This window comes from Rhinolophus sinicus, chromosome 5, assembly GCF_057876585.1.
Source record: "Rhinolophus sinicus isolate RSI-liver-muscle chromosome 5, RSI-T2T, whole genome shotgun sequence".
Classification (NCBI taxonomy): Eukaryota; Metazoa; Chordata; class Mammalia; order Chiroptera; family Rhinolophidae; genus Rhinolophus; species Rhinolophus sinicus.
In genome coordinates, this window is record NC_142505.1 from 87,189,173 (window position 1) to 87,216,403 (window position 27,231).

A 27,231-nucleotide genomic window follows, 5' to 3' on the forward strand; every position below is an offset into this window, starting at 1 on the left:
GTGCTATCTGGTCTTGCCAAAGTTGAAGACAGTCAGTGATAACACTCTTCTGAACACTCTCGCAGAGGCTAACCCACCGCCTGTCATGTGGAAAACACCAGCCTGATTGCCAAGTTCCCTTACTTGGGAGAGCCCCTCTCTCCCAGGCCCTATCTAAGTGCTGTTCTGTGGTCAAGGCCCATCTCAGTTCCTTTCTTCTCTCCACTTTCATTTTCTACTCCTTTGAAAGCGTGTACTACTTTATACCTTAGCAATTGTGAGTTGTTTACTATTGCTTCATATGTGTGTGTCCTGTCTCCCTAACCTAATGATAAGGGTCTTAGGGCACGTATTTCATTCCCATAGTATGCAGCATTTTGTTAAGCATTCAAAACGGAATGATCAGATGTTGGCAGCATTTAATTCCCTCAGAGGAAAAAAAATACACATTTTTCTTGCTTATAATAAATGTGATCATAGAGAAAATCTGTAGAGAAGAACAGCAGCAGGTGGCATTTTAGGAACACGCCCAAAGTCAAGTTCTTTACATACATGACCACATTTTGTCCTCTAAAATCAAACGATATGATCTCTAAAATCATGGTACCCAAAGAGGCATGAGGTACGTTAGGGCACCACAGCAATGCACAGGGGTGCTGTGGCAGATTTTAAATTTTTGAGGACAGACACCTGTCAGACACCATGCAACCTATTAGCTTGAGGTAGGTCACAGTTTCAACATTAGATTGTCTAGGTGTCATATCTTCACAAAGCTTGGTTTTCAGCAGTTGCTGTGATTAAAACCAAGGATGGTGGGAAAATCAGTGTGAAAGAGCAAGTCTGATTCTAAGGTTCAAGAAGCTGTGCAGTGTTCAACAGGTGCACACATCCCATTACCAAGTACTTGTGGTTACTTAAACATTAAATATATTTTTATAAAATTCTACGAAATTGTCTGGATGTAAATTTGTGTTAAGTTGTTTGGACCAGCCTACTTCGGGCAGGACTGTTGGGTACTTCTTTGGCATAGGGGCTCTGTGAAGCAATTACTGAGATAATAAGGGCTCCGTGACCTGAGAGAGTTTAGGGATCTTTGTCCTGTGGGATTCACATCATCGTTCTCATGTTGTAGTAGAAGAAGCTGATAACCTAGAGTGTGGAGGAATTCACCCAGGGGCACATACCATGCTTCCCCGAAAATAAGACTGGGTCTTACATGAATTTTTGCTCCAAAAGATGCATTAGGGCTTACGTACAGGGGATGTCATCCTGAAAAATCATGCTAGGGCTTGATTTCCAATTAGGTCTTATTTTCGGGGAAACACACAGTACTAGTAAGTGCCAACCCTGGGATTCAATTCCAGGTTCCCCTCAACATAAAAGTCATGCTAGTAACCTCCTGGATTCACTTTAAGATCCTTCAGCTCAGATCCTAGAGAAAATCACGAAAGGAAAAGCAGATGGTCCATGAAGTAACAGTGGGAGACGTGTTCCCTTGGGGGTAAGAGAGGGCAGTGGGAGGTCACAGAAAGAAGCAGGGTCAGTGACCCCAGCTGTTTCTAACCACCAACTATTCCCACAATCGAAATTTACACTGAGAGATTAAGTGACTTACTTGAGGTCCCATGAGAAACTCATTCATCCTCCTAGAGTATGATGTCCTAACCCCATGAAAACCAGAAAAAAGGAGTTGAGCAGTCCTTGAATTCGTGAGCTTCTGGAGTGTTCCTGGATTTTTATTCTAACCTCAATACACTTCAAGGAATGACAGCGTGACCTTTTTCTTATCTTGATTATCTGGGAGCATTTTCTTCACAATTATGCATGTATTACTATCCTCTTAAGAGGTCAGTAAAACCTTTCAGTTAAAAATCTGATTTATTTGCATCCATAATCTTCCTGTTAGTTAGACAATCTGCATAATACCCTGGCATGAAATATTTTTAACTAGGCTTTCCAAAATCTAGAAGGAAGCCTCCTTAATCACGGAAGGCATTAACTATCTTAAACAGGAACCCATTTGCAGATTAAATTTGCCAAAAGGTCAGCTTGCAGCTGCCACTGTGTTGCAGACCCATGTCCTCTGTGTCACATACTTTGACATATCTTGAGAAGAGTCAGGGTCTTTTCCACTCTACTGATTCTCTATTTCAATTAGAACAGATTTAAAAGTCCCCATGCTCTAGTTTCTAGGTGGCCTTGCACAATATTATTAATAATTCAATCATACCTGTGCTGATAACATTATATTTCTACCCTACTAAAAAAAGCCCAAACAGATTAAGGGCTACATGGCTAATTTCTTCAGTATTTTCATATCTGATTGACATCCATTTACCTAATTGCAGCTAGAAGATTTAATTTTCATTTCATTGGCTTAACATTAATGAGGGGAAAAAACCTGTTTACTTTTTAAATATTTGACTCATTCTTTGTCATTTTCTGAAATAATGCTGAAATAGTCTATTCCATGGGATGAATCCTACATTTTATCAGTTTTCATTCTCTGAATTCATTGCAGCTGAGTATAGCTATTTACAATTTGAAGCCTAATTTGAACTTTAATCTTTCATCACAAATAACTTCACTTTTATGGGAGCCCCAAAGGGAAGAGGGTAGCAGAGTGTTCATTTGGAAATTCAGAAAATGTTAGATAGAGATAGAAGAAATTTTAAAGAGCTCTACAGCCCTGGGTTCAAAGCCTAGTTTGATCATTTCTGAACTGCGAAGTAACCCAGGACAGGCACTTAAACCAGATTTAAGACAGGACAAGACAATTGAGGTGCACACTGTGCAAAATTTAAGGTGTTAGCTCTCAGGGTTGTGGCACAGCCCTATGAGGGCGCACGTACCTCCTTAAATTTTGCGCCAGAGGCTTGTTGCTTGCTTTACTACCATCCTGGCCCTCACCTCTAGGCATCAGCTGCCTTATCTGCAGAAGTGTTCTGATACTAGCCACCTTCCTCATTGTGGTGTAGTGACGGTGGAATGAAGTAATTGACAGAAAACACTAAGCATATTGCCTGGCATACAGTAAGCATCAATAAACACTCAGTGATGTTACTGTTCATAATATATTATTGTTATGGACTGAATGTTTGTATCCCCCCGCCACAAAGTCATATGGTGAAGGCCTACCCGCCAATGTGATGGTATTTGGAGGTAATTAAGAGTGCGCTGAGGTCATGAGAATGGGGCCCCCACGATGGGATTCATGGATTAGTATTGTTAGAAGAAGAAGGAGAGACTGGAGCTCACTCTATCTCCACCACGTGAGGACCTAGTGAGGAAGGCAGCTGTCTGCAAGCCAGGAGAGGGTCCTCACCAGAACCTGATCATGCCAGCACCTGACCTCGGACTTCCAGCTCCCAGAATTGTGAGAAATAAATTTGTTGCTTAGGCCACCCAGTCTGTGGTATTTTATTAGGGCCACCAGAGCTGACTAAAATAATCATGTTGTATTATGCAATTTGATTGTGTTACCCTCAGCCTTTCGGTGGTTTCTTTTGCTCCTTTTAGAATAATGCATAAAATCATTACCATGTCCCCAAAGCCCAGCATGGTCTGTTCCATGCACACCTCTCCAGCAATATCCTCTAAATACTCTTTCTGAAAATCTCTGTACTCCAATCACACAGCCTTCTTTTGGGTTCCTGAATGCACCACATTCCATACTCTTCCGCCTGCCACAGGGGCTTTGCACAGGCTGTCCTCCGTCTCAAATGTTTTACCATCCCTTTTACCATAGTTAATGCTGCTTCATCCTTCGTATCACATTTCAGCTATTGTTTCCTTAAGGCCTAGATCAGACCTGTCAGATTCTTTACTGGTTTTTAGAATAAATCACAGTTGGGTACTTATGCATTTATTTGTCTGATTCTCTCTCTCTCTCTCTCTCTCCTGAATTCCAAGAGGGCAGGGACCCTTTCTGATTTGATTGGTAACTTATCCTCAGCATAGCAGCTTGCTATGCATTACACCATCAATAATTGTTTAATCAATGATATAAAAATAAAATTGACACTGCCCCATCTTTGATAGGGCTTTGCTCAGTCAGGCACAGGGCATGAACTACCTCATGTGGCAGACCACTGCCTTTGGATTAATGGTTCAAAAAGGTTCTGGGGCCAAGTCCAACTTGTGTGTAGTAGGGGGCGGGTCGTGAAGAGTTTCCTCACACCAAGCAATGCTTGGACACCAGCTGGGTGTCCTACAAGTCAACTCAATTCTGATACTATCTTCCCAGAGACTGCATCACATTCCACAGGTTAAGTAAGGGCTCAGTCCTACAAGATACCCTGCCGCCCTCCCCCCCCAGATGTCAGTTGCAAGTCCATGTTGTCACCTGGGTTTCGGACCCATCTATAGACTGGAAGTTCCAATGACCCCCTCCTTGAGTTGGATTTATTTGCTAGAGTAGCTCACAGAACTCAGAGAAACATCTTACTTACTGGATAACTGGCTTATTATAAAAGAATGTAATTCGGGAACAACCAGATGGAAGAGATGCATAGGGTTAGGTATGGAGAAAGTGCACGGAGCTTCCATGCCCACTCCCAGCGAGCTACTCTCCCTGAATCTCCACGTGTTCACCAACCAGGAAGCTCTTCCAAACCCTGTCCTTTTGGGTTTTTATGGAGGCTTCATTACGTAGGCATGATGAACCAAGTCACTGACCACTGGCAAATGAAATCAATCTCCAGTTCCTCTCCCCTCCCTGGAGGTCAGAAGGTGGAATGAAAAGTTCCAACTCTAATCACAAACTGAGCTCCACTGGCAACAAGCTTCCACCCTCAGGTACAGTCCAAAAGTCACCTCATTAACATAACTTTTATGGCTCTCATCACTCAGGAAATCCCAAGGGTTTTAGAAGCTCTGTGCCAGAACTGAGGATGAAGCCCAAATACGTATTTCTTCTTTTATAAGAAGAAGACGTATGTCACTATATCACAAGGTCTTAGTGCTCACTTTTCCTTGCAGTGAGAACAACGACTCCTCTCTACACGGCCACACGTAGGTCCTGCTTTCTTCCACGTGCAGCCACCTTCTTTGCATAATGATTGACAAGTGTTTGTCGGGCACCTAGAACAGGTAGCACACTAAACTTGGCTGGGTGTAGACTCTGCACTTAGGGTTCACTCAGCATAGTGGGGGCAAATCACATGCACAAAGCTCTAATTTAAGTAAGTTTCCTAAGAAAGGTAGGGTACAAGTTACCCTAAGGAGAGCTGTCTTGACATCTGAGGTACATCAGTGGTCACTTCCCGAATGCAGTGACATTTAGAACTAACACCTGAAGAATGAGAAGGCATTATTATACACATGAAGCGTGGAGGGGAGAAAACCAATATTCTCAATGACTGGGAGCAAGCATTGAGGAAGGACGTTGAGGCATTTTGCACTTTTGCAAAGGGATGATGTAGTCCACAGTCTCTTTTGTTCTTTCAACTGTTCATTTGTTCATTCATTCATTCACAACAAACAGTAAGTCCCTCCAATGTATCAAGGACTATAATACCTTGGAAATGGAAACATTGTAGGAAAAAGGAGAGATCCCATGCTCTTTTGGGGATTATATATATTGGTATAAGATTTGAGATTTAAACGGGTATGTTTAAATCACATTTTGTTTAAATCACATTTGTAGCCAAGAAACTATCAATTAACATGAAGAAAGTGTTTCTAAAAATACCACATGCTCAGTTTTGTTGTCAGATACCTGCCTAATGCTTCATTTCAGGCCATTCTTAAAATGCAGTTGTCCTGAGGAAACTGCTCATGAGGGTGAGATGCTTTGGAGGTAAGACTGAGTTTATATTTGGCTGAAAGTATCTTACCTGCTGTGAGTTCAGAAGCATAGAGAAAGCCAAGTACTTAAAACAAAAACAGTGCTAAATAAACGCTTGTCATCATTATTTAGGATGGTGGGAGAAGGTAGAGGGAAAGAAGGATTGGTGTTTTAGAAGAGGTATTCTTCATATGCAACTGGCCAGGAGGACGGGGCCCTGTGTTTGAGAGAGGAAGCCTTGGGGCTTCCTGTCTCGTATTAGAGCGACTGGTTATTTTCACCCAAATTTCACACTAGCCCTTGTCTCAAGACAAAAACATTGAAGGAAGATCTCTGCTGAGTAAGAAAGAAAAGAAAACATGTATTTTCAGAAAGACTGAGCTTCTCTTTGCATCCCAGGACTCTCTACTTTCTGATTTCCTGGTTTTCATTGAGGTTTCTGAATCTTTCATATTAAAACAACTCTCTCAGCCTCCCAGTCTATTTACCTCTACCCAAGGACCCCACAGGACATGGTCCCTGACTTATATGATTATCTCTGTTTTGAAAACGTGAAATTGAATCGAGACATGGAGAATTTGAGGAACTTGGCCATACTCTCAAATGAATACAATAAATATATTTTGGTTGCCACTCAGTAATTCAAGTTCAAGGACTAAAAGCTAAACTCTTAAATCCTTTAATGAATTAAACTCTAAGGGGAGATCCCTAAAAGCCATGGGACTATTTATGCCTCATTTACCTCTGTGTTCTACTGAACTGGAACCAGCTCATGCTTTCCACTCTCCACTTACATGGCCTTTGGTAGGATTTTCAGTTGGGGCCAATCTAATTCCAAATCTATGGGTTATATAAAAAATCAGCAGAGATAATGACATATGGTGGAGAGCAGGTGGCTTTGAGAGGCAATATTAACTATGTATATATGAAATCACAACAAGTATAAATATTTAATTTCCAATGTTTGAAAGAGAAAACAGGGTTTCTTTGAAAGTGGACTTAAATGCATATGTAAATTAATTTTCATTCATGACATTCCTCACACAAATCATTATTTCAGAAAATGATGCAATCATTTCAAACCAATATTGACATTTTGAATGTTACAATACTGTTAAAGATTTATTGCACTATATTTTCCCTTTCCCCTAAAGAGGGCCTTCTATTACAAGCAAGATAAAATGCAAAAAGAAGCCACATGGCTTTTACTTGTTAAGCTTGTGTCACATGGGCTCAGAGGAGACCATCTATGGGGTCCTTTGGGAAGCAGTGGTTAATCTGGTGGCAGTTGACACAACTGTCCCAATGGACTGCATCCTGGTGCCTTATTACAACCTGTATAAAGGTCACAGCCAAAAGTTAATCATCTGTATGTTTTCCTGGGCACCATTTCTCTTATCTGGTGATCTCCAACTTTAGGATGTGTTTGCAAGTATCTCCAAATTTGATCTCGTGGCACAAACTGCTAAACAAAGTACAGCTGACCCTTGAACAACACGGGGGTTAGGGGCGCCTCCCCACTGTGCGGTCAAAAATCTGTGTATAACTTAAATGAGCCCTCTGCACACTGGGATTCCCACCCATGGCTCAAAAACATAGCACTCCGTATCTGAGAACCAGGTAGGCACCCACACGGGGGAAAGCTGTCGTTGCAAATAAATGTGATTGGCCGGGTTGGCTCTAATGTAAGGATGAAACACCAGTGGATGGGGACACTGGGCAAGAATAAAGGTCATGTTCTGGTGAGTAAATGTTATAGGATTGGGTGTGATGAATAAAGCCATCTTCTTTGTCTACAAGACGATGCAGGAAGCCAGTATGCTATCCCCAATGGGGGCTCCAAAGAGACCTAGTAGGAGCTGGCACATCTTGCGTGGTACCATTTGGGGCCCAGATATTTAAAGTCCCTCTCTAGCTCAAAAGTATCTCCCTAGCAAGTCCACTCTTCTCAGTGTTAGAATCAATAGTGGCTTCCACAAAGGCCATTTTCACCTGGATGTCCCAGTTAAAATGCACACATTCTAAAACGAAAATCCAAGGTGTCATTTCCCTCTTTCCTCTTTCCTTTTCCGCCATATCTATTGTAGCAGCAAATCCTACCTCCTACATAGCTCTCAGATGTGTCCTTACCTATTTTTCAGAGCTACCACTCTGGTCTAAGCCACCACCAGCATCAATGTTTCTGCTTCTACCTTTGTTCCTTGAAATTTATACTTGGCCAACTAGCTCGAGAAAGACATTTCTAAAAATATGATTCAGATTATGCCCTTCTACTTAAAATCCTCCAATGTCTTCTGTTTGTACTTAGAATAAAATCCAAACTACTTATCCTGGCATTCAACTGAAAACATGTTCCCCATAGTCCTTTGCATACCTAGCTCTCTCGCTCAGTTATTTCCTTTCCCTCCTACCCCATCAATCTAAGGAGGTCCTCCTCTCTACACACACACACACACACACACACACACACACACACACACACTATACATACCTCCTTGCCCATTATTTTTCATAACAATTTCCACTGATAAGTGAAATTAATTTTAGTAACTTAAGCACTAAGGCTGTATCATAAAGCTGATGCTCTTTCACCCTGAATTTAGCTGTCATGTTCAGGTGCAGACTTAGAGAAGGAATTTGCTGTAATCATTAGACTTCCTTAATGACTGACTCCGGGATTCACTGTCTTTTTTCCCTGCCAACATACCATTTTGTTTGGTCCACATATTATGCTATATTTTGAGCCACTATAGCAAAAATCAACAGCTGTTGGCTCCTTCCCCTCTGCCCAAATTCTTGTGTTTGTCTTCTCCTTGTGACTATTTAAAAATCATTGACAATACTAACGATTGTCACCCCAATACACTTTAATTTAAAAAAATTAGTGAAGGAAAACAACATTAAAAAACTTAACAAAAATGAAAACAAAGGAAACCTCCCTCTCAACACTGTTACTACATCTTTTTCTTCTCATCCAGTTTTGAAGTCAAATTCTTTTAAGAAAACTTACACCTCACTACCCAGATCCTCTGTTTTCTTTCAGGGATTGTGGCAAAGTCCTGCTTTTAGAAACTGGACTTGTCGGACACATGACTTTCACTTTGGGGCCAGCTATGTTTCCCCATCGAAAGCTTCTTGAAGACAGTGCATTAGTATCACGTCGTTAAAGACAATCAATAACTTGATTCACTTTGAAGTGGTTTCTACAGAATCTGGCCCACAGTTGGTACTCAAATATCTGTTACAAACACTACATTATCCACAACAAATAGATGCAAAGCGTCAATAGTTTTAAAAAGTATTTGAGTTATTCAAATTCTGATGCAGCAGGATACTAAAGGAAATTCTAACCAGATGTTACCTTTTTTTTTGACCATTCAGAGAATGTTCTATATCTCTGAGGGTATAGTATGGTCTCATCATATATGTAGTTAATCAAATGATTACAAATATGCATCCTTGGCAGAGAGTGACAGAGAAGTAAAGCAAGTTATTTCCCATCATTCCTCTTTCTCTGTCTTGGATGCGGTTGTACCCCTATAGCCAAACTTAACACCTGACCTGTGATTGGCATCTGAGATCTATGGAATTAGTAAATGAATGCATGCAGCTAGTATGCAACACAGCCAGTAATCTCAGCCAGAATTGTCTGATTATAAGCCCCTGTCCCACAGCTAAACCGTACTGACTTCCTTTTTCTGTCTGCATTCTCTGAGCTGCATGCTCTCCTGAACTGTCATTATCTGTGTGTGCTTTTCTCACCAAGTGCCTGTCTGTGCCTCAAGGGTAGGGCCATTCTTTGGCATTCTTTCTAGCCAAAAAAAAAAAAAAGTGTCCTGCTCACTGATGTCTATCCATTATTGTACATGCAATGAAGAAATTCATTTTACAGATAAGAATCCTTATTTATAGAGAGGTTCAAAGTTATTCCCAAGGACATAAAATTAACGGCAGAGCTGGTTTCAGAACTTAACTGACTTGGCCCTTTCACACTCTATGATGAATGAGGAGGGTTACAAATAAATAATCTGTCCCTTGGCTTCCAGTCCGTATTGTCTCTAAGGCAGTGACTGCCACCTTCACCTATTTCACTCCTTTAGCCCACTCTTACTTTGTAACCCAGACACAGCAAGATCAGAGAAGGAAACTTAGAACTGTTCAGTTCTTCTTTCCTCACCTTGTACTGAGCCCTGTCATTATATTTGCTACCCGACGATGCAAATTATTTAATAGTAAGGTGCCAAGCAACGTGACATCTCCCCTCAACCAAAACAGGGGTTATTCATCTCAAACACATACGAATCCGTGTCATTTTGAAACCAACCTGTGCTTTTCACAGGCGCTCTCTCAAACTTTGTGCATTAGAATGCCGCCCCCACCCCGCCTTTTCATGAAAACACATAATCTGGTCCACCTGCATTTTTGTATTTCGGCTCTGGCAAAGAAACCATTATGAAAATGACAGAACTGCCAGAAAGAATGATGACTTCACTGCTGAAGAAGCATGTGAATTCACTGAGGGGGGAGCAAGGCGGAGGAGCCGAGAACCAGGAGGAGAGCGTACCTGAAGCGGAATTTGCCTCTGGGCTTCCCACGTCCTCTGCGTGTTGTTGAGAATGGTTTTACTGGCCTTTCAGGATGAACATTCACTCCGGAACCAATCACCTACATCTCTCTCGGTCGCACAGGGCAGGATGTGCGTCTTTTGACTAAAGTCGGTAATACGAAGTGTAAGACCGTCAAAGGAGATGATGATGATGACAGCCCCTGCCCCTGAGCGGGCGGTGACTTGGTACCAACACTGTGCTGAGCTTTATGTATATCGTTTTGTTCAGGCCTCACGACTGCTCCACACTTCACTCCATTTAAATCCTCTAAGGACTCCTCCTCGCCTTCAGGATTAAGTCCACACGTCTTAGAGTGTATGAAACCCTCTAAAATTCCAGTCAATCTCTGCCCCACTCTCAACCACATCTTACACCACTCTGCACCTCTCTCGAATGGTCTGGTCTCATCTCTACATAAACGCTTTGGGTTTTTTTCTGTGTTTTTATGGCCCTTTAACTATGTTCCCTTGCAGCCATATTTCTTCTACTCTTCACCTGGCTGACATGAACTTTGCTTTCCATCTTGAATATCTTTTTCTTGGGGAGGCTTGTCTCCAATTCCACCCCTGTTGTTTGCTTTCCATGATTCATTCTACTTCCTCTTTTGTAACTCAATACCTGTAGCAACTAGTTCGATATGTACTTTTCCTGCCAGTTTTAACCTTTATGAAGGTTGGCAGGCCCCAGGTCTCATTTCCCGTTGTCTCCCTACCATCTAGCTGAATGCCTGCCACATGAGTCGACTCTGAATCAATGAATGGAAGTCAATTCTATACAAAGTCTATAGATGAGGGTTTCCATGTCATAGATGAGAAAACACATCAAAAGATGTTAAATAACTTGCCCAAAGACACACAGAAAATGGGAAAGCCAAGATTTGAACCCAAGGCTGATTTCCCTACCCATGTCCACAATTGCTCTACAGCATGGCCTTCTCAACGTTTCCTCCAGCTCTAACAGGGAAAATAAAGACAATTACTACAGAATATTTATCTTCGAGGAAAATGGTGTTGAAAAGCTGCTGGGGCTAAGGGAGGTGCTCTTCCTCCCACCTGATTTCAGAGCTACACAAGGGAAGCTGTGTGATTTTGAATCTGTCTGTACCCTGGACGACGATTGTGTGGTTTCCCAAAACATTGCTTCTGTCTCTCAGGTATAGGTGGTAGTAGATAACAGACAACCTAGGGCTACGTCTTTCAGTCCTTCCCACAGATCGACGTGGAAAAAGAGAAAGCAAGTTTCTCACATTCTGAGAGAGGTTGCCCAGGCAACAAGGACAGAGCCAGAGCCACAGACCACCCAGCTGAGACGTGCGGCAGCATCTGCACACCCTCCCATACCCATGCCCACGTCTGTGGGGCACCTGCCAATGGTGTTTGTACACACTTTTAGTGAGGAGTCATGGAACGTGGCACCTGTCCAAACTGGACACAGTTTGTAAAGGTGTCCCCATGGACAGCCAGCATCTCTAGATTCTCGCTATGTGGTCAGGTGAAAAGCCCACTGTTTAACCCGTAGACTATGCCAAGTAGCAACTTTGAGAAAAGCTTAGTAGTCCCAATTTTGTGGCTTGAAATAAGACATCCAGAAAAAAAACCACTGAATTAAACACTGATTTTCAAAATGAAGTTAGTCTACTTTGTATATAACGGCAGGCCCTGACCCAGCTCTGCCACTTAATAACTATGGGGTCTATAAGTTACCTAACATCTTAGTCATGAATTTGCCCATCTATAAAAAGGGCTTATAAACATAAGTAATTACCAAAGGATATTTTGTGAGGAGCAAGTGAGAAAACATACGCAAAATACTTAGCCTAATGTGTAGCGCTAAATGAGCACTTAATAAGTGAAAGTTATAGTCATTATTAGGGTTTATGTGGGTTCTTGAAAAAGTACTTAGACAAAGAGATTAGCAGTCTTTTCCTTGGAGCCTATTTGTTACCATGTTTCCCTGAAAATAAGACCTAGCCAGACCATCAGCTCTGATGCATCTTTTGGAGCAAAAATTAATATAAGACCCAGTATTCTATTATATTAAAATAAGACCGGGTCTTATGTTAATTTTTGCTCCAAAAGACGCATTAGAGCTGATGGTCCGGCTGGGTCTTATTTTCGGGGAAACACAGTAGTTTAAGTTCAGTACAAAAGCAAGTTGGTGTCATGTCTGCTCTTGTAATAACCGGCGATGTGGGCTGCAACCCCTCCTGGCACAGGCTGTCTTCGCCGAGCTCTATAAAGCCTTGACCGGGCCTAATACAGCATGAGGCACACAGTGGGTGCTCAACAAATGCTTGTTGCAGCTGTCAACCATGGGACGTGCAGGCACTTCAAAGCACCGCAGGCATCTGGCTCCTTAAAGGAAATTGTACCCTCCTACGCGTCGCTAAATGAGTTCTTCAGGGAGGGCAGTAACAACATGCCACCTGATTGCTTCGTCCAGAAGTCCTTTCCGACTGCGGTACCCCAGAAGAGAGGCTGTTCGATGCTACATAACTGCATGAGTGCCCTTCCTTAGTAGGACATGGTTTTCCATGATGGCTTGCTGGTGCCTATGTGTAGGGAGCAAAGAGGCTGGCCACAGGGGAGAGAGCCGTGGAACAGGGTGAAACTTCTACCACCCTGCTCCCAGCCTGTGGTACACTGCGTGTCCTATTATGCTGTGAGTATGTGGTGGGGTGTGGATACATCAGCAGTACCCACCTACCTCCAAACAAACAGGTCCAAATCTCATTTAATTCTATCAGAAAATTATTCTTTAGGCATACCTTCGATTCTGTGGAAGTATTTTATCCTTTGAACACCACAACCTCTTTGGAGAGGTGTAAATGAGCATGTCTCTAGATTAAACAATTTCTGGCTGAGCGGACCCAATGAGTTTTTTCCTAGGGTGCAGAATACAACACAATGACTATGGTCTTTGTTCCTGAATAAAAAATCTGAGAGAGAAAAGCCATTCCAGAATGAATAACCTCCAAATGCTAATTGGGCCAAACTAATACTCGTGACTTAATATTTGTCAGTCATCTAGTTTTTTTTTCTATTTTGAAGTACTAATTAATAAAAGACATCATGTCTTATTAACATTTATATAGTAATTACCAAAATCACAAATCCATCTGCTAAGTAGTCAGCAAACAAGACAAATGACTGTGCTCAGTTAAACAGATTATCAGATGCCTTTGGGAGTCTAACCTAATAGCCCCAACTAAGCTATGAATCAAGCAGCTACTCCTTTTGCCACGTGGACAAGCCACAGCAATCCCACCTCTATGTGAGGCAAGACAGAGCCGGGCAGACATCCTGCAACTTGCTCTCTCTGGAGAGAACACACTCTTACGCATGTGTCATTGTTACTCATGTAGCTTCCTCTTACAGCCTTTGTACTGACACTTAAGATTGGATTTCTTTATAAGACATAAGAGAAAAGACCCAAAAGATGTCACCTTAAGTTAAACACAATCCCACTAGCTTCTGCATCGTAAAATGCCTCTCACTGAGGCTTCTCAGCAACCAACACAAAGAAGAAATTTCATCTTCCTGCAAAGTTCTATGCATTTCATCTCTGCTCCTCTTCCAATACTCATCACCTGTGCACATTTCATGTCTCCTCTCCTAAACAGGCATCTAAGGGACAGAAATTATGTCTTACTAGTCTTTCTAGTACAACACAACTAATAATCATAATTGTGATTAAGATGTTTACCATTTCTTGTGAATATAAATGTGCCTGTCACTTGAGTGCTTCAATTTATTTAATTTTGTCTGTTACTATTCACCACATCTGCTTGAAGTGGGTACATTCTCACTGTACGCATGAGGCAACTAAGGCTTGAAGAGGCTGAGAGACAGGGCTGGAATTCATTTTTAGGTCTGAATGATTCCAAAACCTGTGTTCTGAAACCCTACGCTAAACTATACTTATCTCATACGGTGCCTAGGTCAGGACCGAGTACATAGTAGACTTGAGTAAAGGTCAGTGGAATAAAGGAATAGCTTAACAGCAATTCATTCCTACATCCCCTTGGTAGTTAAGGTTAAATCTTTGCAGTTCCTGCTTTTCTGGGTATTTTCCCCAGGTATGCATGATGTTAAGGGTTATTATCAGTACTAGGTATCCAAAAATGTCAATAAAAGCTCCCCTTACCTTTTTTTGCATCAGAAAATAAACACTTCTCCAGGACTCTACCTCCTAGTTCAGTGCCAGGATGATATTCACAACTGGGCACATTCGATGGCTTTTCATTTGTATTGGTGTTACTCACATGTTGGACTACAAGCTAGGTGGTAGGAGCCAGCCCAGTGTTCTCGGCACCTCCGCTCAGCTTTCTTCAACATCCTGGGCTCTACAGTCACATGGGAGGGAGTTCAGCACTTCCTGGCCACTGACTTCATAATAGTCAATGTTTCCCATTGGTGGGGATAGTGGGCTTTTGCTAGTTTAACCCTCTCAGCACTTAGTATTCTCCCTCCATCCGGTAACACTACTTCAACCATGTAGTCCACGTATTGGGAGGAAGCACACTCCATTCTCAGCTCTCAGGAGGACTCTGGTTCATTTAAGCCAATCAACACGTTCCAATGGCCTTGCCACAGTGATTAGTTTAAGTCAGCAGACTTGGTTCAGGACAGTGAGAAACAAGGAGATATTTGCTGGGAATCGTGGAGGAAATAGTCCTGGCTCAGAGAGAAAAAAAGATTCTCTCTCCTTGCTGGGCATTTATGTAGAACAAGAAAAATCCAGAAGGTGTGGGAAATCATTCTGGAACTATGAGGGCATCCAGCTTTAGCATTACGCAAGATACCACAGAAGGCCAAGAAGAAAAATGGAAGGAAGTATTTGATGACATAGCTGAGCCACTTAATCAAACCTTGCTGCAAAGCTTGGACTATTTCTGGATTCTTCAGAGACATGAGAGTCTAAATTCTGTTTTCTGATTAAGCCAGTTTTAAGCCAGATTTTCTCTGACATGTAACTAAAAGATCTGTAATAGAGATGGATGACAACTTTGAGTGTTTCTTGTTCATGATCATATTTTTTTTTTCCAGCACAGCAAGTAAGCCTGAGGTACCATAGGAGTTCACCCAACAGCTTATCACAAAGCTTAAGCAGGTGAAATTTACCTGTCAAAGCCTGAAGAGAATTGGCCTGCATGATTAGGACCATGACGTCACAGAGGGCCCTAGTGACATCACTAGTGATGACACTAGTGAACTACATTCCAGTCAATTCTTTCCATGATGATCGTAAAGCCTAACTATGAAGACGTGGTGAGATCACTACACAACTGGACCAAGAAGTGATGGCTACTCTAGCAAGCAGATCGGCTTATCCCAGCACAATCCCACTTAGACTCTTCTTGGGTTTTATATATATTAAACATTGCCAAGTAAATTAATAAGCATCAGTTACTTAGAGAGTGATAGCCTTCTCTGAGACCTCCACGCTATCTTTGCTTACTAGAACAACTGCTCCTGAAAAACCATAAAGTTAGCACAAATAAGAGAATTATAGGTTTGAATCCAAAACAATCTGCAGCAAAGTGTAATCACAGTTGTCTCATGTTGCTATGACAGCTTGTACCTCATCTCTAGGACTTCTCATTGTGAAGGACGGATCCTTTCCAAATGCTGGAGATTTGGGATTCGACGATGGGAAAGCAGATAACAGGGAGAGACTAGAACAGGAGCCACTGGATCCCCAAAGGTGGTTTATTGAAAGAGTGATAAAATGGGACGCAGTTGCGTCTTGTTATTGGGGTCAGCTTCATGGGAGAGCAGCTTCTGCAGTTACCAAAGGCTCTGTGCTCAAAAGGCCCCCTTGCTTATCTTGATCTGCTGTCGTCATCTTGAAGAACAGGTCACCCTGCGTTTCATTTTGCCTCACAAATTATACAGACCATCCTGCTCATTATAGATTTTCAGTTCCCTCCACTAAAATCTTACAAGGGCAAAGAGATAGAAATTTTACCAGAGACCCGCCTCAGATTTTCTGTATGTCTCCTGTCTTTACTATCTGTTCCTCCTTGACTGCCTTCTTTGCATTGAAAAAATAGCATTAGTGTGACATTGTTTTCTGTAGATTTATGATAATTTTTGTGTTATTTTTTTGGTGGCTGCTCTAGGGTTTGCAACATGCATTTAAATTTATCACAGCCTTCTTCAGATTAATACTAATTTGATTCTGGAAAATACAGAAACTTTGCTCCAGTGTAACTCCATTTCCTCTTCCCGTTTCTGTACTATTATTGTCATGAATATTAAATCTCTCTATATATTATAAACGCAATAATACAGTGTTAATATACTTGTTTCATACAATCTTATATCTTTTTAAAAGTTGAGAAAAGATGAGAAAATATACTTATGGGGTTTTTAACTTAACCCAAATATTTATTATTTGCAGTGCTCTTCACTGTTTCCTGTGGATTTGGGTTGCCTTCTGGTGTCTTTTCCTGAAGGACTTCCTCTTTCAGTATATCTAATCTTATTAAGACAAATCTGCTAGCAACAAATTTACTCAGTCTTTGTTTCTCTGGGAATGTCTTCTTCATTTTGCCTGCATTTTTGAAGAATAGTTTTGTTAGCTATAGAATTCTGTTTGGCAGCATTTTTTCCCCCTGCACTCTGAATACGTCATTCTACTGCCTTCTGGCCTGTATGGTTTTAGAGGACAAGCCAGTGATTAATTGTATTGATGTTTACCTCTATATGATGGATTACTTTTTTCTTGCTGCTTTCAAGATTTTTGTCTTTGGCTTAGGCTTTCAACGGTTTGACTACGATGTATCAAGGTGTGGGTCTGTTTGTATTTATCCAGGTATGCTAGTCTCCTTGAAGCTTCTTAACATTGTGCTGGTATCTTGGAGCCTTTGCACTGGAAATTTCTCTTTCTGAAATGCTCTTTCCTCAGATAGCCACGTGGCTGATTCTCTCACCTCCTTCAAGTTTTTGCTCAAATGCCACCTTCTCAATGAAGCCCACTTGTACACTCTATTTAAAATTACAAATCTATCTTCACATCTGCCTCTCCCTTACTGACATTCCATGTCACCCTTTTTCACATTTTCATTTATTTTTATAGTACGTCACCATTTACTGTATGGTAGAATTTACTTATTTGTTACACTTATTGTTTATTATCTGTCTCCCCCTCTCTAGAATGTAACTAAATAAAGGGCAGGGATGTTTGTCTTGTTCACTAACACATTATCTCACAGTTTGTAGAAAAGTGCCTGGTGCATAATAGGCTTTCAAAATACATTTGTTAGATAAATGAAACAGTGGTGGATCTACTAAAGACATGGACTCAATGTGACAACAGTTCCCAAAGAAACTTCCTGCACAGCATAGTTCAAAGAAATGTCAAGAGAATCTCCATGAAAAAGAGGAGTCAGTGGGTGAAAGAAAGAAAGAAAGAAAGAAAGAAAGAAAGAAAGAAAGAAAGAAAGAAAGAAAGAAAGAAAGAAAAAAGGTTGGGGTTTGGTATTTTCATCCTGGCCAGTCCTGAAGTACATTATCATATTAAGGTTCTGAGAAGTCCTGCAGGCAAGAAATGGGCTTAACTATTTTTCTCTGACTTCTTTCAGGATTGTTTTCTTTATATTTGAATATCTGCAGTTTCCAAATGATACTCCAAGGTACAGTGGATTTTGTTTTTGTTTTACTTTTTTTATATTTTGCGTATTTATCCTACTTGGGATTCTCTAGGCTGCCTGGTTTGGTGTCAGACATTAATTCGGGGAAATTCTCAGACATTATTGTTTCAAATATTTCCTCTGTTCCTTTCTGTCTTCTTCTGGTATTCCCACTATGCATATATTGCATCTTTCATAGTTGTCTTGTAGTTCTTGGATATTCTGTTTTGTTTTTTTAGCCTTCATATTTAGTTTTCAGTTTTGGGTTTTGTTTTTTTTCACTTTTCAGTTTTCAAAGATTCTATTGACACATCCTTTAGCTCAGAGATCTTTCATCAGCTGTGTCCAGTCTATCAATAAGCTCATAAAAGGCATCCTTCATATCTGTTACAATGTTTTTTTAAATCTCTAGCATTTCTTTCTGATTCTTTCTTAGGGTTTCCATCTCTCTGCTTACATTGCCCATCTGTTCTTACATGCTTTATCCATTAGTACCCTTAGTATATTAGTCATAGTTTTAAATTCCCAGTCTGATAATTTTAACATCCCTGTTATGTCTGGTTCTGATGCTTTCTCTGTCTGTTTTTTGCCTTTTAATATGCCTCACAATTTTCTCCTGATAGCTGAGCATGATGTACTGGGTAAAAGAAGCTGCTATAAATAGGCCTTTAAAAATGGAGGTAAGATGTGGGTGGGGTGGGGAGTGTTCTATAATCCTGTAATTAGGTCTCAGTCTTTTAATGAGCCTGTGGCTCTGAGCTGTGAGCTGCACAAGTGTTTCTCAGTTTTTTTCTATGTCCCCCTGCCCCTTGCTAGAGCTGAGTAGGTGGGACAGGATGGCTAGAGCTGACTGGAGTTGGGTATTTCCCTCCCCCCAAGTCAGTTAGTCTCTGGTCAACTAGTTTATTCTGAAGGCAGACCTGAAGAACAGAGCGCTCCGGTGAATTTCAAAATTGTTCCTTTTCCCTTTCCTGCTGGAAGCAGAAGGGGATTTTTTTTCTGATATTTACTACGAGAACCTAGTTGAGCTCCTGGGGGTAAATATCACAAAATTGTTCCCCCGGTCTTCCATGACTGGCTCTCCTTGGAGGTTTTAACTCTCAAAGTTGTCCACACTGAGCCTCCAGCAATTTATCAACTATAGTCCAGGTTTTCCTACCCTGGCACTGGTCCCCAAGGCAGTTTCCATTTATGAGTCTCTGCTCTGGTAAGCCGAGATTCCCTGTATTTGCTTGTCGGTCTCTCCAATCGGGGACAACAGTTATCGCTGTGTCCTCCCCTTTCTTATAAACCTAAAAAGAGTTGCTAATTTTTCAGTCTGTTCAACTTTTACTTATTGTTGGAATGGAGTAGCAACTCCCAAGCTCTTCACATGTGGATCTGGAAACCGGAAGTCTTAACTTTTTTTGACACAGTCTCAGACTTCAAAAAACATATAAGCAAAATGAGTAGCAGCATGATTGTGGATTCTAGAGAGACCATCTGGGGTTCTGACTTGGCTTTGCCATTTATAAGTTATTTCATGTCTTTAAGCCTTAGCTCTTTTATCTGTAAATTGGGGATGGTATCTATATCATAGTTTGGGGGTAGGATTAAATAAAATAATATAAGTAGTGTCCATTACCTAATAAGCTCTTTCACAATTTTTTAATTAACAACTATTTGAATGCCTATGATCTGTGTGCCAGGTATTATCCTATATGCTGGAGATGCAGAAGTAGAAACTGGCCCCTGGCCTCATAGAGCTTATGTTCTATAAGCAGGAGACAGAGTAGAAATACATAAACTAATAAACAAAATTTTCTGATAGTGATACTAGCATAAAGAACATAAGGGTTATGTGATAGAGAGTACGGAATGCAGGGTAGGTTTAGACTGGCTGGTCTACAAGGATTTTCAGAGCAGGGGACAGTTGTACTAAGAGCTGAACAGGGGGGAATAAGCCAAGTAAAGGTCTTTCTGAAAAAACAGTATCATAGCAGAGGGAACAACAAGGAAGGAGGTGTAAAAGTGGAAATCAGTTTGGTTTGGTCAGGTGGCTGGTCATGAGGAATACAGGAAAGAAATAGTATCTGTATTGCTTTAAATAATACCAATACCTGTGGGCCTTTATTTAAGTTATGACCTCTCAATTTATAATCCCCTTTGGGGGGAAAGAAGAATGATTCTAGAAGGATTCTGGCAATGACTCAGTGGTCTGGAGAGGAAGGGAGAGACAATCACCGGGGCCCTGGGATTCAGGGAGAATTGACCAGCTTGTTTCAAATAGGTTTTCTAGGTTGAAATGGTGATCTTTGCTCTCCACTACCTATAAAAAGGGGTGGTGGGGTTAAGGTGGATATAAGTGAGCAACTCAGAGGATAAAAGGATATGAATTTAAAATGCAGAAGAAAAGGACCATACGTGGGTCTTACTGATATTGTAGTTTTTGCTGACCCCTAATGCTTTCATTCTTGAAGCCTACACTATTTCTCTCAGTTGACATGTTAGTCTAAAAAGTCTCTTTTGTGTATTTTTTCTCCACCTCCTTCTTTTTGGAGGGCACAGAACAATTTCTTGGGTACGACTAAATATCCAGGAAAATGCTCAGCAAACACCACGTGCTATTACTTATAGCTTGTAAAAGCTCAATTACTCACCACACCATAATTAAGTCCCTTTTCAGACATAAAACCCTCCCCCCACGCCCAGTGAATATAAATTCTCATTGGTGTTCATTTGACTGTGCCAAACTAGCCTGAAAATTTTGTACCCTATTTTGCCAAAGATAATTTTTTTTAGTGCTCTTCTCAATGCCTACAGTTGAAAGGAGAAAGTGATATCTCTGTAACTCAAACCAGAGCCTCGGCAATACATTGGCAAGTGACAATGTGATGACATTGCTTTATGTATGCATGCTTTTGTTTCCTCTCTTAGTACTTCTGAATGCAGAACCACCCTGCTTGTTATTTTTCTGCTACATGATGGGAAAGGGAAGTAAGAGGGTTGCTGATCTCCCTGTATCTTTGAGAAAAAATTTCTTAACGAGAATGCTGGCTCATAATAGGCCTCCTTGGAAATGTCCAGTAATAGCACCCCCTCTCAATAATCTCTTCTTTCTATCTGGGCAGCTTTTTCTTGACTGTCCTAAGCCCAGTCAAGGGTACCCTGGGGAACCATTAGAAGATTCAGGGGTTGTTTGCCTACCGGGATTTACTCAGATGGCATCTTCCTTCTTTCTCAAATTCTTGGCTTTGGAGGCATTTCATTATTCTTAGCAACTCTAAAAGAGGGTAAGCAAGAGGCCTGGGAGAGGGTGGAATTCAGGCCATTTTTAGCTCCTCGTTAGCAGGTATGGAAAAAGCCTGGTGGGTGGTAGAAAGGATTGAGATTGTCCACAGTGAAGGCTGAGAATTCTCCATAGGTTGTCATGAGCCCCTGCTTTAGCTTGTTCTTTCATGGATAATTGAGAGTTGACCATAAATGAGAAGCGTATCTTAAATTATTTCCTCAAATCATTAAAGTAGACCATAATTAAGAGACCAGAATTGTGTGTGTGAGTGCACGTGTGGACACACCTGGGTGTACGTGTGATTTCTGTTTTATAACGTGGATGTGAATGGATTAATCTAAACTCTTTTCTCCTACCTCCAGCAGCTCATCCAGATCTGGTCATTAGCCACAATCTGGTATTATTTCCAATCATTTTCTCCTAGGCATCAGGAGAGGTCCAAACTCTCTGGACCTTCCTTAGTATTTTCCACTCAACTGTTTAGACTGGTTCAACCCACTCATTTGGTAACTATTCACACTATGTCACTCACTCCATCTCTTTTCTTCTTGTATTACTTCACTATCATCTCCAGGGAATCAGGATTCTCAAATTCAAATCCTTTTGGGTTCTAGAGCTTATCATATTGTCAGCCTGCCCCTCAGTTTTCTATCTTGGTTTTAAGGAATCAATTGAATTACCTAACATATCAAATCTTTGGACCATGATGCCGTGAAGAAACTGAAGAGTGTAGTGGTCCAGTTGGCTAAATCCTCCCAGCTGAGGGTTTCTTTATTCACTTCCCATGTGTGATTGTGATAAACAAGGTCACAGAGCAGTGAGAAAAGGAAAACTAACCGCCTAGTGCATGCCAAAAGATAACTCAAGCTGAAGTGTACGAAGGGAAATGCTTTAAGGAGGAGGGCAGGTAGAAAAAGCTACATCCAGCAGAGCTATTACAGCTCTGGAGTTATGAGTATGAAAGAGGGCTTGAGACCCTGGAAGGACAGCCTAGGAAACTGTGTTTTTACCTTTACCAGCATTAAGCATACCAAACGTCCATGTGGGAATTACATTGTATGCTGTTTTAATTAAACCTGACTGTATTCTACCTTGGAATTATAACCAATTCTGTTTGTTCTTAGAAAATTCTGATTGAAAAAAAAGCATCCTTTGCTTCAGCAGCTGAGATTTCAAGGGAAAGGGATTAGAAACTAATCCCATGAGTTTCCAATTGGATGAATTGTTTGCTAGTAAAGTTATTTCCTAAGATTTTTTTTTTTCAATTAACATATTAGATCCTTAAGGAGTACTCTGGATAAATGCCCAAGTTGCTCTTTGGTTAAGTAGAATAGCACAAAGTCTGTGTTCAGGGAACCCAATCCTCTGATTAAGTGAGCAGGTCAAATCTCACCTTAATTATTTCTTTTAAAAATCAAAAGGCTTTTTATGATTATTTGGGAGGTTTCTTTGGTTTTCATTTTGGTTTTTTTTTTTTTTTTTTCTTCATTCTCAATCAGAGAAGCATTTTGGCTATGGTGCCTGATGCTTGAAGAAAAACAAAAGAAAAAACCCCTATTATCAACCATACTTGCGATGTTGTTAATGATCTCTTTGTTTTGTTCTGAAATTTCCACATCAGGCAGATTTCCAAGCATCCAGAGAGAAGCAAAATGAAACACATGCAAACTAGGAGCGTGTGGCTTATTAAGACAAACAGGACCTATGAGGAATTAGAAGAGGTCATCCAAGTGGGGGGGGGGGGATTGTGTGTGGGGGTGTGAGGGGCGGGGCGAGACAAGAGGAGACTTTGGCCTCAGAGAGTGTATGTACATCTATCTTTTCAAGGTTTCACTAGAGCTCAGATTTTAAAATCAAATATTTGAAACTTGGATCCTATTTCTCAAAGCTGAAACAGAAATTGGAGCAGGGAACATTTTTTTTTTTTTTTTAAGAATCAAAAGTGTGCTAAGGTGAGCCAGATCGCTAAATGGTAATGTAGGGAAACAGACAGGACTGGCCTGGTTATAGAATTATGGAGAAGGTGAGACTTGCCTGAGTGTAGGAAAAGTAGATGGGAAGTCAGCACTCTCTTACGACAACACATTCCTACTCTATTCGTTACTGTTGATTCATTTATGAATTTCTTTATTAATCCCATTATTATGTATTGCACTTCTACCGGTTGCCAGGCATTGAAGATACAACAGTAAACCTTAGACAGTTTTATGCTACTTACAATCTGATGAAGAACGCACACAATTACACAAGACATAACTATGCTGTATGGTCCACGCTAACGTAGGGGCAGGCCAAGTATCTCTGGGGGCACCTAGTGGGGCCATCCAACAATTTCTGGGGATGGAGTGGAGCTGTCAGCAAATAAATTCCCCGATGAAGTGGTATTTTAGCTGAGGCCCGGAAGTGTGAGCCAGATAAAGAAGGATTGAAAGCGAAAACGGAGGGAGAAGAGAGAGAGAGAAAAAAAGAGAGAGATCTGATGGTATGTTGGAGGAACCAAAAGAAGTTTGGTATGCGTTCGGTGCAAAGTTTGGAAAAGGGTGTATAAAATATAGCTGGAGGAGTGAGCAAATCGTAGAGCCAGGCTGATTTGAAACCTGACTTCTGAGGTCTGCACAGGTTTAGAATCAGATGGGGCTGGGTTTGATTTGCAGTTCTAGTCCTTCCCAGAAACTTGGGCGAGCTTACTTCACTTCTGAGCCTCATTTTCCTTGTCTGTATAATGGGGATATATCTGCTTCATAGGATTGCTCGGTAAGTTAAAAGGTGGAACACATCTTTCCCTGGCAGATTGGAGGACTCAATAAATGGAAGCTATAGCCATTCCTTCTACAGTGGTCAAATACATTGGCATTCCAACAAGGAATACTATCTCAGAGAAAGTAAACTCTATGGCCATCATTTTAGGCATCAGCAAAACTAGCCGTGCTGGCATTTGGTGGTGAGGTAATGTCTTGATGTGTCTCAGTTATTTATTCTTTATGAGCAGTTAATCCTTTCTTTATAACACACGGCAGCAAAGATTTCCCAATATAAGCTGCAGAGTCCCTTGATAAAATGCCATTTTAGGCATTGTATCCATCCACTATTCCACTAATTGTCCTGAGCATTCATTCTGCTTAATAAGATCCTCCAATTACCATCACATCCCCTTCTGCATGGACACAGGAAGTAAAGGAAATAAACTAATGACCATAAGAAAGGGGTGCTAATACATGAGATACCTTCTTTTGTTATCAACTTTAAGACTCCCAGTAAGCAGGATTAAAAAAAGAAAGGAAAAAGGAAAAAAACAACAACCCTAGACAGTTACTATGGATGGTTTCTAAATAAAAGGTAGGTCTATTGAGATTCTTACAGTCCTTTTGATTGCTTTTCACATCACTAGGCTCAAACAATCAAACCTCTCTCTATAGACAGATAGTAGGAGGGCACTTACAAAGCAAAAGAGCCCTTCCTGAGCCCAAAAGAAAAGCTTGTTTTCTAATTTCTTTTAGCGCCTAAGGCTGTAGGTTTGGTTTTCCTGAATGAGCATTGTAACACCCCTGTGCTGGGAATTTACTCCACACCAGGTACTTGGGATTGTAGAAATATAATAAGGCATATACTCCATGTCCTCCTGGAGGCCACTGGTTTGCTGGGAGAGATAGCCACTAAGCAAGCTAGTGTCTGATTCAATGTTTTCCAATGGCCAGCATCTATGCTAAGTGTTTCCTACGTTTTATTACAGTTGATTCTCCAAACAACCCTTGGAACTAGGCAATATTCACTTCAATTTGGTGATAAAACAATTCAGATTTGACAGTGCTTGCTCATAACTTGCCCAAGGAGAGATAGGTAATACTTGGCAGAGCAGCTGGAATGACGCTGGAATAGTCTCACCCTAGAGTCTTGCTTTTGAACACCAGGCCGTAGCACCCCTGCATTCCTATGGCATGTAAATAGGTCACCGTGATGTGTGGTGTTACAAGCACTAAGTCCTGAGTCCTGTGGAAGCAATACTAAGAGAAGGCAGGGAGAGACGGAGTACTTCCCAAGGGAGTTGGTCTCTGCACCGAGCTTTGGAGGCTGAGCAGGAGTTGGCCAGGTAAAGAACATTAGGAAAGGACACACCCTTTGAGTTCGACTGAGCAGTTTTTCAAGAAGAGAATAGTTTCAAGAAAATATACAGGTAGCTCAGATGGCCTCTTGGTTGTCTGCGCCAATAAAGGCAACGTGGGAGAGATGATCTAATATTCATGTCTATTTGGTGTCTGTATGGATGATGTTTTTATTTATTTATATCCTGCCTTGTTCCACAAAGGTTTTGAGGTAAAATTCATTACATGGTTTTTATGCAGTGACCTTCCTAATTAAGTTTTTCTCAGCACTGTCATGTTCGGCTTTGTATTCCCTGAGCCATATGCAGAGAGACGTGCATAAAAGTTGAATTGAATTTACATACTTTGAGCACACTGTAAGTAGTTAGCAAGGGCAACTGGTCCCAGAAGCTTGGTGGGTGGCAAGGAAAGCTGGGCCAAAACTTGAAATTGCTTAGACTGAATACCGTATTTCACTGAATCTAGGATACCATTGATTGTAGGGCGTGCTATTACTATTCTGCGCTACTAAGAAAGGAAAAAAAAAATGCTGCAAATTAAACTATAATGCAATGTTAGATTGCAAAATGCAGTCTGACTTTAAGTATGTTAAAATATGAAAAAATATGTGTCTTTATAGAGATGACACATGGTGATGATGCTAACACTTGTCCCTAATAGTCAGGAATTCTAAAAAGTAATGATAACTGGTGGAGAGAAAACGAGAACCCTTTTATACCTTTCTGGATGGCAATTTGTCTAATAATCCACACCCTAAAGATTGTGCAAACACTTTGACCCAGCAATTATACCTCTAGAAATCGAAGGAAATAAATGTAAAAGTTCGTAACCATGTCTCCACAAAATTATTTAGTCATAAAAATATGAAGAAATAACCTAAAATCTTCATTTGTGTGTGTGTATTAGTTATACAATTGATTAAAATGATGATGGAAAAATATCTAAGTGGAAAAACATTTCATAATACATTAAGATTTAATAATCAGGTAATAAAAAATTTGTTATAGGACGAAATTGCTCCTGTAAAAGAAAAATACGTCTATATTTTATACATACACAGGAATAAAGTCTCAAGTAATATATATAAAACTGTTCACAGGGGTTGTCTGGATGTAGGGAATTTAGTTGATCTTTTCCTTTGTCTATGTTCTGATTTTTCAAAAATTGGAAAACTAAATACTAGGTAGACAGACATTTAAGTAGATAATATGTATGTGGATAATGGAAAATTAACTACCTTGACTTAGAAACTTCATTTTCTATGGAGTAGGTTCCTGAATCTTTCCTATTTCATAAACGAGCCCGGCTGGGCTGGTTCCAACTGAGGGTCCAAGCCCCTCCAGGTGGTTCTAAATAAGTCCCTGATTAAAAGATGTGGAGAGGTTGTTTGATTCCCAGTTGGAAACATAGCTTCATGATCTGGAGTTTTCCCTCAAAAGCTGGTACCTAAAATGGGAAAATAAACACCGCAGACCACAACTATGCCAAAGGGTCTGGAGAACACCAACGTTGTGATGTAAACTTAATCTGAAGCAAAGTATGAGACCCAGAGCTCAGGTAAGGCAAGTTACAGGTCCTACAATTGGGAGAGAGTGTAATAGTCATAAGTTAATGTTAGACCTCAATTTTTACCCTGGCTAAAATGGTAAATTCTCTGAATCTGTCTCTAAGCACCACAACTGTTACAAACTCACATTTTTTATAAGTCATTTATAATTCTTCATAGATAAAGTCATTTTCTGATAGAAAAGCCTTGGTGGCCTAGATCCCACTTTAAGGATGAAATCTAACCTTTTGACTGTATCTCTATATGAAGTGAACTGATCTTCCCCAGAGTTCGCAGGAAACAC

General features: G+C 40.8%; 1 protein-coding gene across 3 annotated transcripts in view; it reads right to left on the reverse strand.

Moving 5' to 3' along the window:
• The window catches only part of PPP2R2B (protein phosphatase 2 regulatory subunit Bbeta), a 394,552-nt gene that overhangs the window by 284,445 nt on the left and 82,876 nt on the right, over nt 1-27,231 (reverse strand). The window lies entirely within an intron of this gene.